Below are 14,664 nucleotides of genomic sequence, written 5' to 3' on the forward strand. Positions count from 1 at the left end.
TATTCACATTATTGTATAGCCATCACCATATCCGTCTACAGAACTGTATCTTCCCAACCTGGAAGTCTACACCCATTAACGATACCACTCACTATTTCCTCCTTTCCCATCTTGGGGCAACCATCACTCTACTTCCTGTGAATGAATTTGACTGTTCTACATACCCCATGTGAGTGGAATCATATAGTATTTGTCCTTTTTTATTTATCCTATTTATCCCGAGTCAGGCTTACTTCACTTAGCATAGTCTTCAAGGTTCATTCCAGAATAATGTCATTGCATGCATAAAATTTACAAAACAGCATTACAAAGAAAACTTATATTAAATAACAGTTATCTAAATAATTATTTAAATTGATATAGTAATATGTGGGCTTTTATTAACCAAGATATAATAAGATACAGAGGTGGGTTTACTCATCACTATAATTTCCAGATAGTAGTGAGTCTGTTTCAAGATACTCTGTAGCAACTATAATGTGATATGAAAATATCTGTGATATCTATTAATGACGAAGTCACAAAAGTCCCATGTAGTGCTGATACAATTTTGGTTTGTTGCCTACATTCAGAATTGAAGGAAATGCTAACTTTCAGTTAGAAGTTAGCAAAAATAGGCCGGGCGCGGTGGCTCACGCTTGTAATCCCAGCACTTTGGGAGGCTGAGGCGGGCAGATCATGAGGTCAGGAGATCGAGACCACGGTGAAACCCCATCTCTACTAAAAATACAAAAAAAAATTAGCCAGGCTTGGTGGCGGGCGCCTGTAGTCCCAGCTACTTGGAAAGGCTGAGGCAGGAGAATGGCGTGAACCCAGGAGGCGGAGCTTACAGTGAGCCGAGATCGCGCCACTGCACTCCAGCCTGGGTGACAGAGCGAGACTTCGTCTCAAAAAAAAAAAAAAGAAGTTAGCAAAAATAAAAAATACATTTTTTTCCCATCCAAACTAAGAATTCCATGGAATTCTTAGAGGGCTTCTGTTTCATGGAATCCAGGTTAAGAATCTTCACCCCATGAAAGGAATATTTTTATTCTTCATCAGTCTATTTCATTCTTGGTCCAGAGGCGAGGCAAAGATCAGATCCTCTCAGCTTCTACTTGGCCCCAGAAACCAATCCATTGGCATAGACAGTGAGGCTGGGTTTTGCACACCAAACATTTTTCATTAACCTCCACCCACTCCGCCCAGGTATTGTGTTTGAAAAGCAGTCTGTGACAGGGAGTGGTTAAAACAGAAGACAAGCCTGTTTCACTCCAAAAGCTCTTCCATTTGGTCTCATGGTTCATTTGTATTTGTTGTGCAACACCAAAAAAAAAAAAAAAATGCACTCAGATGTAGATGCAGGGATGGCCTGAAACACAGGAGACGCTCCACATGTCTAGACAGCAATGTTCTAACCAACAGAGGAGACACACTGCCCTGTTCATAGTAGTTGCTTAATTTTTCTCATCTGCAAACAGGCTATGGATTGCCAACCTTTAATTAAGACACAGTTTTCTTTTCAAATGGAATGTGTTCTAATAAATACCAGCTGAGCTGGGATGGAGGCGCTACAGAAATTACAACTGCAGCTGAAAAACCATGAGACCTGCAGCAGGCTAACCATGAAGACCTTCAGGAAAGGAATAGTTTCCATGTGCTTTGGAGATGAGGACATGCCTCGTGGGCTATGCTCCTTGGCTTCAAAGCCAAGCCACAGTGCCGGTGCTGTGGGTTCTGCCTTCTTGGGCAGAGAGAGGACAGAAAGAGGCAGAAAGACAGTGAGGCAGGGTATTGGCTTACATGACCTCTGCCTTGACATTCTATGACTTTAAAATCAAGGAGGTACTCAGGGTAAGGTTAGAAGTGTTCTTACTACGGCTGATATCATTGACTTTGCAAAAGGGAGTTCCTAGTAAAGAAAATGTTTCTTCAGATTGAAATGTCTTGGTATTTGAAATGTCTTAGCATCCCTGTGGCCCTCCCTCCACGCTTAGTGTTGCCAGATAAAATGCAAGATGTCCAGTTAAATTTGAACATCAGATTAATAATGAATAATTTTTAGTGTACGTATATCCCATGCAATAAGCTAAAAATATACAAAAGCATTATTTGCTGTTTATCTGAAATTCAAACTTAACTGTGTGTCCTGTATTTTTACTTACTAAATTGGCCAACTCTACTCCCACTCAAACCAGTTCTTTCCTCCAGATCTACTTTCCTCCAGTTCTTTGTAGAGAAATGCCAAGCCAGCCTGGCACAGACTGAGGTCAACTTAGAGACCTGTGTACAGTCAGCATAATGGTTAAGAACACCAACTTTGGAGTCTCAAAGACTTAAAGTAGCCTTCAACTCAAGCCTGTCACTTTTTGATGGGTTTATCCTGAGAAGCTTTCATGACCTCCCAGGGCCTCAGCTTTGTCCTTTGCAGAATGGGGAGATTGAAAATCAGGGCTGATGTTCAGCCATATCCAACAGTACAAAATCCATACCAGCAGTTTAAAAATTAGAGCATTTCCCAGGCCAGTTGGCAAATAGCTTCCCAATCTCCCCTTCACTGTGCCAGGCACCCTGGCTCCTCCCCACCTCTTTCCTCATCTAGCAACAAATACCTGGCACAGTCAGGGGTCTCCGGGACCCTGTTCTAGTGTTTAACTCAGTGTTCTTTCTGATTGGCAAGTATCTGTGGCTTATTGATAGTTACATAAATTGACAACCACTCCTGTTAGGAATACCCACCTCAAAGGTTGCTGTAAGGGGTAGGTGAAATGATGTGAAAGAACTGTGATATAGGGTTTGGCCCAGAGATCTCTCTCACACACACACACAGAATGAATGAATGAATGAATCCCTGTGCTACTTATAAGGAAGAGCCTTGCCTTTTTTTGCACATGGCAAACCATCTCTCTTTCTCTCTCTCTTTAATAAATCTTAAAGATCATTCTACTTCTAGTTCCATTTCTTCCTCTTTACATGGAGGAAAACTGAGATCAGGCAAAATTTACTGACTTATCTAAACAAGTCCACTTTTATGCATTGTAGGTTTGAGGGATCGTTGGAAAGATCTTTTGCTCAAAAACATTCCTTTCATCCAACTGCCACAAAGCCTGAAATTTCACCATTAGCGTTTTAGCCATCTTTAAAAATTGAACTCACACTTATCAAGGTATTTCTCAAAGCCCACTCTCTTTAAGCTAGAAATGACCCAGGGTCATCCTGAGAATCTCAAGCGCTGGGCTGGAGGGTGGTGAAAAAGAGATTCTGAAAGAAGTTAAAAGGAGACCTGGGACATGCCAAAGACACATGCATCCAACTTTAAAACTGTGTGACAGGCTGGCTATGCATTAGACTGTCCCACTGGGGCAGTTGTGCATTTGTGCTGTTACATAATACAGAAGGACAAAAAGCATAAATACCAACTGATCACTTCATTCAAAAGAACTTCCAACAAGGAAGCCAGACCCCTTTGATTCTGCCTCATGCTTAGGCAAAGCTAAAAGTTGTTTTTATACTGTTGGTCAAGAGTTTTTCAACTGGATGCCTGGAAATGTTTTTCACAGATCTACAAAGCATGGATCATACAACAAAGCCTCAAAATATACAGGGGCAAAAATGTAGCTGGGATTGTATCTATTCATATATACAAATTGGTTCCACCACTGGGTTAATGCTAACTGCTGGAGTCCAACATCCCCTGTATTAGATATATCTTTATCCGCTGACAGTTGAATTCGATCCACCTGTACATTATTTTGAGGACAGGTGTTGAGAGCTAACCAGTTGCTGGTATATGCTAGTCTGTTTCCCCCAGAACACAATACTGTCATGCTCTGTGTAATGACGTTTCAGTCAATGACAGGCTGCATATATGACAGTGGTCCCATAAGATTATAATGGAGATGAAAAATTCATACCACCTAGTGACACGGTAGTCATTGTAACATTGTAGTGCCATTGTAACATTGTAGTGCAATTACTTTATTTTTTATAAATTTAGCATGGCCTAAGTGTACAGTGTTTATAAAGTTTCTAGTAGTATACAGTAATGTCCTAGGCCTTCACGTTCACTCACCACTCACTCACTGACTCACCCAGAACAAATTCCAGTGCTGCAAGCTCCATTCACAGTAAGTGCCCTATACAGGTGTACCATTTTCTACTTTTTATACCATAATTTTACTGTACCTTTTCTATATTTACATATGCAAATGCTTACCACAGTGTTACAATTGCCTACAGTATTCAGTGTGGTACATGCTACACAGATTTGTAGCCTAGGAGCAAAAGGCTATTCCATATAGCTTATACCATCTAGGTGCTGTAAGTACACTCTATGAGGTTGGCACAATGATGAAATAGCCTCATGATGCATTTCTTAGAACACATCCCCATCCGTCACCAACACATGACTGTAAAATACAACATCCAATAATTTGACTGATTGTTTAGAAGATCAGAATCTAAAGAAATTTTTTTAAAACTTCTGGAAAAACAGGGGTTAAAATTCTGGCACTTTTCTTCAAACATCAATATTTGTGACTTATTAATTACCAATGGATGATCACCAAACGAGGAAGGATCTTCCCATCAGAGTCTAATTAGTTTCATTGTCTTTTTTTTTTTTTTCTGGATTCCATTGTATTTCACTCTACCCTTCGGCTGCCTGTTTTAATTAATTTTGCACTACATTCAAAGGTTTTGCTTTTGTGCCTCTCTGTTTGATTTAAATTCCTTTTTGCAAATAAATAAATAAATAAATAACTATCAAAGCTAACGAGGCTCTGAAGATTTGAGATGTAAATATCATATGCAGATTCTTTTTTGGTCCCAGCTCAGCAGAAGACCAAAAATAACACTTGAAAGTTTGATTAAGAAATCTCAGGCTCCCCATCTCATGCCTCCCTCCAGACAATCTTTCTGCTGGCATTTTCAGTTATTTGACAAAAAAAATCAAGCCCCCCAAACCCAAAACTTCAAGAGCAAGCTCCTTTCAAGACTAGCTCAGATGGGCACGGTATTGTGCTGAGCTGCTATTTAAGATCCATCCCGGACTGACTGATTCCTGTCTGTCCTGAGAGGTCTGTGCATGTCAATGCATACACTCACCACACACACACACACACACACACCTTCATATGCATCCACAGACACACAAAATTATTTTCACACACAAACTCACCCATATTCATACACATATACCCTCATGCCCACTCACCAATGAAAACTCAAAACACACATATTTTCACACATGCAAACTCATCCATGTTCATACACACATACCTTCATATACACTCACCAACACAAACTCACAACACACATTTTCACACATGCAAACTCACCCATATTTATACACACATACCCTCATACACACTCACCAATAAAAACTCGCAACACAGACATTTTCACACATGCAAACTCACCCATATTCATACACACATACCCTCATACACAGTCACCAACACAAACTCACAACACAACATTTTCCCACTCATATGTGCACGAACACACACACTAATATACACATACTCACCCACGTGTTAGTAGACTCATACACATTCCTGCATGCATTCACACACGGCTTCCATATGCACACACATTCTCCCACACAACCTGACACATACATCATGCTTTTGCAGATCAAGGTTCCAGTTTCACATCTGTGTCACCTCCAGTACATTTTCATACACACCCTCAAAAGAGATCTCTGCAAGAAATTCCAAGACTCCCCACCCCCTTCCCGGCCCACCATCGTCCTTTTGGGTGTATTCTGGGGCAGCCTGGGGCACAGTTATTAAACTGTATCCCAAAGAGCTCTTCCACTATGCAATCTGCTTTTGCCTGAGATCTCTGTATCCTTTACTGAGAAAGTCTGATTCATTTCCCAGAAATTTTTATCTGCTATTAATCTTTCAGGATATAGTTAGTGTTGTGATATATTCAGATATTGTTTTCGGGTGGCAGGGGGAGGGGAGGGCAGATTTCAAGTGGCCTTCCCCTGGCAGTTTCGGAGATTACTCAGTGCTTATAAGCAGCTCAGAACTGTGTGACAGCATTTCCAAGCAAGGGACTTACAATCATGTTTCATTAATTCGACGTGAATGAAGCCTCATTTCTGGCCTTGAGGAGCTTAAGATGTATGTGAAATTAATAACAGAACAGATGTCTTCACAATTTGGTTCCCCTGGAAAAAAAAAGAAAAAGGAACCTGATTACTTTGAAAACTTCAATGCTTTAAAATGCAGACCCAGGGAGTTTTTACTCCAGGGTAAAGAGTTACGCCTTGATATCGTCCACGTCTCAGAACTAAGTGGAATTTAAATGTCAGGTTTATATTAAATAGTCATATTCCCCATCATGACATATAATAAACAACAGCTTATTACTTTATTAATAAGATGTGTTGGACATTTAAACTAAAGCTTTGGAGATAAAGCCTGTACCTCCTGAGCAGAAGGTGCAGGGGAGACACAGGGAACACATGGGGGAATATTCAGGCAGCCTGGTTTTTAGCTTTCTGATGATTTAATCATTGATTCCTCATAGGAAAACAAAATGCATCTGTGCTCACACAAAATTCACCACTTTCTGAAGAAGTTGAGCCACCTCCCGCGGATGTGTGTGCCGGAGGCTGAATGCTGTGTTTCACAGGACACTTGAAGTCCTGCCTCTTTTTTATTATTTCTTCCTGCCTGAAGTCTTGTTTCTTTATCTAGGCTTCTGTGACACTAAGTGCCTCTCAAGCTGAATTTTAACACTCCTCAGGGCGCAAGTGTGACTGCACACCTGGGGGGCTGGGTTTTTATTTCTGAAAGTCCAAAGAGGAACAGTGTAATGGGAAAATTACCCAAGGGGAAGTTATTCTGGAGGAGCAAGAAGAGAGAACAAAGGCCCCCAGGCAGATGGCCAGGAGTTCCCCTTGCCCTGGGTAGGCAAGTGAATGAAGCTTTCAGGGGAAAGCGGTGCTAAATGGGGAAGCCCAGGGTTCACGTTAGGTCTCAGAATCTGGTCTAGTGTAATGACCATTACAACCACTGTAATGACCCTTCTCTGTTTCCAGTGCCACTGTGTGTCCTTGAAACTGTCACCTTCTCCCCTTTGCCCCATGAAGAAAACAAGAGCATTGGACCAAATGACCTGCCAGCTTCTCACTTCGACATTCTCCATGTCCTCTAAATTTGGCTTCCATGATATTTATTTTACTATGTCTACCTACTCGCCTCCACCTCCTTCCTCTCAAAACTGGACTGGGTGTGGGGTGCCATGGTACAGTCACCTCTGCTGATTGCCCCAGACACAAAGGTCAAAATGAGCTCGCAGGGCAGGGGGTCTTCTCTGGTCCCAGCTCTCCCTAGGGATGTGGCCTTGGGTAAGATGCATGCTGTGGGTGCCAGGCATGGTGGCTCAAGATGCATGGTGTGGGCACCGGGCGTGGTGGCTCGTGACTGTAATCCCAGCACTTTGAGAGGCCAAGGTGGGAGGATTGCATGGAGTTTGAGACCAGCCTGAGCAACATAGTGAGACTCTGTCTCCACAAACAAAAAGAAGGCAGGCATAGTGGCACATAGCTGTAGTCCCAGCTACCTGGGAGACTGATCTGGGAGAATCGCTTGAGCCCAGGAGGTCGAGGTTGCAGTGAGCTGTGATCGTGCCACTGCACTCTAGTCTAGGTGACAAAGCAAGAGCCTATTTCAAAAAAGAAGAAAAAAAAAAGATATACGGTGTGTTTGACCCTCAGACTTTTTATGTGGAAAGGGATGGAATGACCCTCACCCAGGACTGTCATGGGAATGATATGAGCTGGTGCACACTGCATTTGGTACAGAGCATAGAAGCATAAAACTCCTGTTAGTATTCACAGCTAGGGATCACAAGCAATGTGCAGGAGAGAGGTATCCCGGGGTGACTGCACTTTTGGAAACTCCCTGGGCACTGGTGTTGAAGGAGGATTGTCTAAGTCTTCCTTACTCTTGACTGATACGGGGGCTGTGCATGCACAGCAGTGGAGACCCAGATCAGGATGCAGAAGGCGGGCCCCATCCAAGGGAGTGGGGGCAGCTCAGTGTCAGGCACTTATCACCCCTGGTGTGTATCCCAGTGGTGCTATGTAGCAATGCCAGGCCTTCTCCCTCTTCAGGGAAACCAGGAATGTGGAATTTTATGTGAAAGCTTCTAAGTTTTGAGTAGAGATCACTACAAGTCTGCAAGCCATTACTTGAAACCATTGGGGCCAGTGGTATTTCAGTATTTAAATTTTCAAATTTAAAAATATTATACAATGAGATAACCATTTATAACATGACATCTCCAAGAGGGGTCTGGGAAAACATGTCACAGCCAAGCCCATTAATACTTTGGCATCAAAATAATTATACTCACAAAGAGTGGTGAGACATGGGACTCAACACTTTCTCTCCTTGTGGGGACCAGGCCAATCCCCCACCACATTAGCAGAGTCAAGGCGATTGTGGCTGAGGCCTTGTGACCCAGTTTCCTGCAGCCAGTCCCACTCACTCCTGGGAGAATCATAGGAGCCATAAAGCTTTGGGATTCCTGAACTGAAAAGGCCATGACAACCATTGTGTAAACCCCATAAACACTGCATAAGGTCACCACACAGCTGCGAGTGACAGAATCCCAAGCCACATAGGCTTAAACGAAGAACAGGAACAGCAATCAAGTTTATTAGGTTATAGGAGAGAAAAGTACAGAGGTGTCTGTTCAGGATCACCTGGATCCAGGCGCTCCAACAATGGCCCCTGGACTCAGTTTCTATCTCTCTGCTCCACGTTTGGCTGTGTTGGTTCCTTACTCACACAGATACTTACCTCGTTGTAGCAAAAAGGCTGCCAGAAGCTCCAGCTCCACGTATTTCTGGGATTGGTCCGCTGGGAAACAGCATCTGTTCTGTCCCTAGAACAAAAGCCATAGGTTATCTCTAGGGCTCTGAAGGGGTCCCTTGCCCATCCTGGAGCCAATCACCACAGCAGTCAAGGTTCCCTGCCTGCCTGGAACTAAGGATAGGTTCCTTCTGGCCCATTCTACCCAGAGTTCAGAGCCAGAGAAACCGAATGGAGGTCTGGGTGGGGGCAAAACCGTAGGTGTCTATTACCAGCGTGACTCAGGAAACCCTTTCATTTCAGCAGAGCAGGCAATGAAACTAAAGGAGGAGGTGAAATTTGGCCAAAGTCACACAGCATGTTCACTGGCAAAGCCAAGGCTGTGACCCCGATCTCTCACAGTTTGGAAATCCCTGCATTGTACTACATGTAATAAGTGGAGCCTGCTCGGAGGCCTTCCCCCATTTCCCATGTCTCCTCACCCCCTGAGGGGGAAGAGATGAGGAAAACCAATATGCTAACAAGCACACACCCCCATGAGCGTGCACACACGCGCATGCGTGCACACACACACACGCACATAACCCTCATGAGCAAAAAGATCACAGCACTCTATTAGCAAGCTTGTGCCAGAGTAACCACAATTTATCTTTTCTTCTCTTATATATCCCTCATCTCTGGAGAGGTCTCTACTGAGTCCAGCGCAGAGTTAGCACCCAATAAATGTCGCCGTTATTATTGTTGTAATTATTATTTCTCATACTACGAATTATTCTCTTCCACACTCTCCTTGGCCTAATCTGTTAATTTACCTTGAGGTGCAAATGATTAAGCAGAGTGAATATGAATGGCCAAGCAGAAGGACCAACGGAGTCGGCATTTTTAATAAGAGCCAGAGCCTGAATTCAGCAAAAGGCATAAAACTCTCGTAATTTTTAATGTGCATAGCTCTTTCCAGTTTGCAGACTGGTTTCTCATTCACCTCATTTGATTTTTAAAAAACAAAAAACAAAAGCAAAAAAATAACACTGTAGTGAGATTAGAAGGGAATCATCTCCAACCACAGAAAAGAAAGCCGAGCACTCCCCAAAAAACATTTAGCTAAGGTTTCCCAGGTTTTCCTGGGAGATCTGGGATAGAACTGGAGTCCTAGTTTAGAAACGTTTTACTAAATGTACATGTGTATGCATGCATGCACATAAGCATCCACACACACTCATACTATTAGAAATACAGGCCTGGAGTGGTGACTCATGCCTGTAATCTCAGCACTTCGGGAGGCCAAGGTAGGAGGATCACTTGAGGCTAGGAGTTCAAAACCAACCTGGGAAGCATAGCCAAGACCTTGTCTCTACTAAAAATAAAAATAATTAGCCTGGCGTGGTGGTGCACATCTATAGTCCCAGCTACTTGGGAGGCTAAGGTGGGAGGATCATTTGAGCCCAGGAGCTGGAAGCTGCAATGAGCCGTGATTGCACCATTGCACCCCAACTTGGGCAACAGGGCATCCATGTCTCAAAAAAAAAAAAAAAGAAAGAACAGAAAAGAAGTGAAAAGAAAAAAAGGAAAGAAAGAAAGAAAAAGAAAGAAAGGAAAAAGAAAGAGAGAAAGAAAGAAAGAGAGAAAGAAAGAAAGAAAGAAAGAAAGAAAGAAAGAAAGAAAGAAAGAAAGAAAGAAAGAAAGAAAGATCCCCTAGAAGGTAATTAGTATCTCCATTTTACTGACCAGGAAACAGAGATTCAGACAGAGTTTAAGTAACATGTCTAAAGTTGTACAGCTAGACCTAACCATTTCCTCCTGTCATCCTCTGGCCTAGGTGACCTGTCATTTGATTCTACCCAATTTCTCTCTTTTTGAAGTCAGGAAGCATGGGTGTTCAAGTCCTAACCTGAAAAAAGTGGGAAGAAAGTGGTTTTTCCTGGCCCCCACTTCAGGTCAAGTCAGGTGCATTCATTCACTTGACAACATTTACTGAGTTCCTGAGTTCCTACTATGTGTTAGTTCTCTTAACCTTGAGGTTTTGAAGGGTTTGCAGGGTAGAAGAGAAAGGAGAGAGAACAGTCCTTTTTAATTAAAGTATAATTGATTCCATAAATGTTTGTTCTTGGGCTAAAGCCTATATTGGCAAACACCAATGGAAAAATAAGTTCAAGAATCAAGCCAGCAATATTGTATACCTATCTCATCTACATTTATATCTCTATATATATTTATACATAATATTCTATTTTAGAAGGTAATACATACATGTGGTGGAAAATTTTAAGTTACAAAGTCTCTTTCACATACCAGCCACCCAGTTTCACCCCTTAGAGACAAAGACTTGTTTCTCGCGAGTCTATCTAGAGAAAGTGAAGCATGTACTATTGAGTCTGCTTATTTCTCCAGAACCTTTTCAAAAGAATATACTGTCAAACTTTGTGATATTTGCCAACGTGGCCAATGAAAAATAGTACAATTGACCCATGAACAACATGGGGGTTGGATTGCCAACTCCTATCACAGTCAAAAATCTGTGTGTAACTTTGATCTCCCCCAAAACTTAACTACAAATAGCCTACTGTGGACCTTACCAATAACATTAACAGCTGACACATATTTTGTACGTTATATGTATCATATAGTACAATCTTGCTATAATGTAAGCTAGAGAAAAGAAAATCATTAAGAAAATAAAATATATTTACTATTCATTAAGTGGAAGTGTCTTAAAAGGCAGGCACACTTCATGTAACTTTTTTTTTTTTTTTTTAATTTTGAGATGGAGTCTTGCTCTGTCACCCAGGCTGAAGTGCGGTGGTGTGATCTCAGTTCACTGCAACTTCTGCCTCTGGGGTTCAAGCGATTCTCTTGCCTCAGCCTCCAAAGTAGCTGGGATTACAGGCACCCGCCATCATGCCTGGCTAATTTTTGTATTTTTAGTAGATAAGGGGTTTCATCATGTTGGCCAGGCTGGTCTCGAACTCCTAACCTCAGGTGATCTGCCCACGTCGGCCTCTGAAAGTGCTGGGATTACAGGCATGAGCCACCCGCGCCTGGCCTTTATGTAAATTTTTCAAAAAAATTCTTCGTGTAAGTGGACCTGTGCAGTTCAAATCTGTGTTGTTCAATGATCAACTGAATTTCATTTTCCTTGAGTGGCTTGCTCATATTCTCAGCACATTTTTCTGTTCAGTCATTTGACTTTTTCTTATTGATTTATAGAAATTCTTTATGCATTCAGAAAATTTGTTATTGTAAAATGGGAGCTGCAAATAATTTTCCACATGTATTTTGCTTTACTTTAATGTTTGCTTTTTTGTTATGCAGCCTTATAAAGATTTTCTTGTAGGCAAATTGATCAATGTTTTCTTTTATGGTTTCTGATGATTCAGTCATATTTTGAAAAATCTTACCAATTCTGAGATTATTTTAAATTTTCTCTGTATTTTCTTCAATTCTTTTATGTTTTATTGTATGTATGAAAACATTGATTCATCTGGAATTTATTTTTGTATAAGTTGTGAGGTAGGGATCCAACTTTATATGTTTTCCAGATGAGTACCCACTTATTGCAAATATTTATTAAAAGATGTATTAAATGAGCCTTCTTTACCCTAGTTTTTGAAGTTCCCAAACCTTAAAAGCAGCTGTTATTTCAGTGTTCTTTACTTATTTCATTGCTGGAAGGTTATATAATGATTTCAAACTGATAATACCATTCACAATGCTTGTGGGAGCCATTTTGCACAAAGTTTAGATGATATAGATAAAACTACTTTGATGAAGAACAAGGGCAGTAAGTACACACCAACCAAAGAGCTACATCCAACTGATGTTATAAATAAAAAACATGGTGGGAATACTTCACATTATGCACCTCTGATTGTGTTTAGGTTTCAGCCACCAAGAGAAAAAAAATTTAAATACCGCAACAGGATATGAAAGTGCATTGCTCTATAAGCAAAAATTTGTCACATGAAAGTTGAGGAGGGTCTTATGTGAAATGCAATTCCTAGTACACGTCGACTCACCTCCAGCTAGGACAGCTTCCAGAACGTGCTGCTAAACTTGAGGTTGTGACCCTGCAGCCATGACACTCAACCACCCCTCAACCAGAGCTCACCTCATTGCTCTACAGCAACAGTTTTAACTACTGGGGCCTGCCTGGAGCTTGAGGTGATCTTTGGACCTGCCTCCCACCAGGGGAGGCCTGAGTGCTCTTTAATCTTCTTAGAGCAAAATCCCCTGAGCAAAATTATAATTTGATATGGCTGCACTTAACCAACAGAAACTCATAAACCATCTTAACATCATAATGCATTGTGAAAAAGAATTGCTAAGTACCATGAAACATATGAGAACCCCAGGCTTCCATTCATCTCTAACTTTATGCTAGGGCAGCATATTAAAGTGATTTCAACTTCAGAGCAGAGCTCCCCAAAGAGTGCTCCAGTCTTAATTAAAATGTCAATGAAATACAAAAGTGCATAAGGGACACTTTCCGAAATCATTCCTTTTTAGCTTCTGGATGGCCGGCTCATCCTTTTTCTCAAGTCTGCCTGCGTGCCCACTCAACACAAGTACCCAAACTACCTTTCTTTTCTGCCATGAGGGAGCCCTTACCTAGACTTTGTGGTTTTTTTGTTGTTGTGTTTTTGTCGTTGTTGTTGTTTTTGAGACAGAGTCCCACTCTGTCACTCAGGCTGGAGTGCAGTGGTGTAGTCTTGGCTCACTGCAACCTCCGACTCCCAGGTTCAAGCAATTCTCTTGCCTCAGCCTCCCGAGAAGCTGGGATTACAGACACCTGCCACCACACCTGGCTAATTTTTTTTATTATTTATTTATTTATTTTGTATATTTAGTAGAGATGGGGTTTCGCCATGTTGGCCAGGCTGGTCTCAAACTCCTGACCTCAGGTGATCCTCCCACCTTGGCCTCCCAAAGTGCTGGGATTATAGGCGTGAGCCACCACACCCAGCTGCCTAGACCTTTTACCATTCCCATGGGAGACTGGAGTGAGGTGGGCTGCAGAGTCTTCTCTGCATCTTAAGTTAAGGCATTGGTTAACATCGCCTGGGTGTACAACCCAGAACTGCAGAATGCCGGATGAAGGGGAAGATTAGGGCAAAGTAAGAAAATACCAGCCTCAGACTGGCTGGTGCAGCGTCAGCAAACTGAGGGGAACAAGAGTGACAAAAGATTTTCTTTAAGTTAAGAATTGATAATGCAGATACCTATGGGGCTGACCAAGTGATGTAGCTGAGGATACTGGGGAGGTGTGGGGATAGTAGGAAATGGTAGGGACTGTGGTGAACCAGAAATCATTCTCCCTTCAAAAGGAGCAGCTGCTATTCAGCTTCAAGATTGTTTTCATGTGGAGTGCAAACCTGGTGTTACTATGTCTTTTGATTTTTTTTTTTTCAAGAAAAGTCAGAGCCAGCTGTGGTAGCACTCACCTGTAATTCTACCTACTTGGGAAGTTGAGGCAGGAAGATTGAGCCCAGGAGGTTGAGGTCAGTCTAAGCAATGTAGCATAACCCTGTCTCTTAAAAAAAAAAAAAAAGAATAAAAGCCATAAATCTGCATTTTTAAATGTGAAATCTCCTGATTTTGTACTGGCTACTAATTATTTGGAACTCTTGTGAGGGTCAACTCTATTATACACACACAAAATGTATGTGGACAAACTCTGGCCTTCAATCCTGGGAGGGGGCTGTTAGGCCTCAGCTTTGTCGCTTTTCTTAATTTTAATATCCATTCATCCATCCCTCCATCCATCTCTTTACCCATCCATATATACATTCATGTATCTATACATTTATTTATTCATCCATCCATCCATTCATTTATCCATCCACCCATTCAC

At 41.9% G+C, this 14,664-nt stretch overlaps 1 long non-coding RNA gene across 1 annotated transcript in view; it reads right to left on the reverse strand.

Moving 5' to 3' along the window:
• LOC116471260 (uncharacterized) overlaps positions 1–14,664 on the reverse strand; it is a 35,323-nt gene that overhangs the window by 11,518 nt on the left and 9,141 nt on the right. Inside the window, exons 2-4 of the long non-coding RNA XR_004248770.1 lie at positions 14,255–14,343; positions 8,805–8,889; positions 6,052–6,160 (exon numbers count right to left, since the gene is read on the reverse strand). This is a non-coding gene — a long non-coding RNA (uncharacterized LOC116471260). The remainder of the gene's footprint in view (positions 1–6,051; positions 6,161–8,804; positions 8,890–14,254; positions 14,344–14,664) is intronic.

Source organism: Hylobates moloch, unplaced genomic scaffold, assembly GCF_009828535.3.
Source record: "Hylobates moloch isolate HMO894 unplaced genomic scaffold, HMol_V3 SCAFFOLD_6, whole genome shotgun sequence".
In the NCBI taxonomy this organism is placed as follows: domain Eukaryota; kingdom Metazoa; phylum Chordata; class Mammalia; order Primates; family Hylobatidae; genus Hylobates; species Hylobates moloch.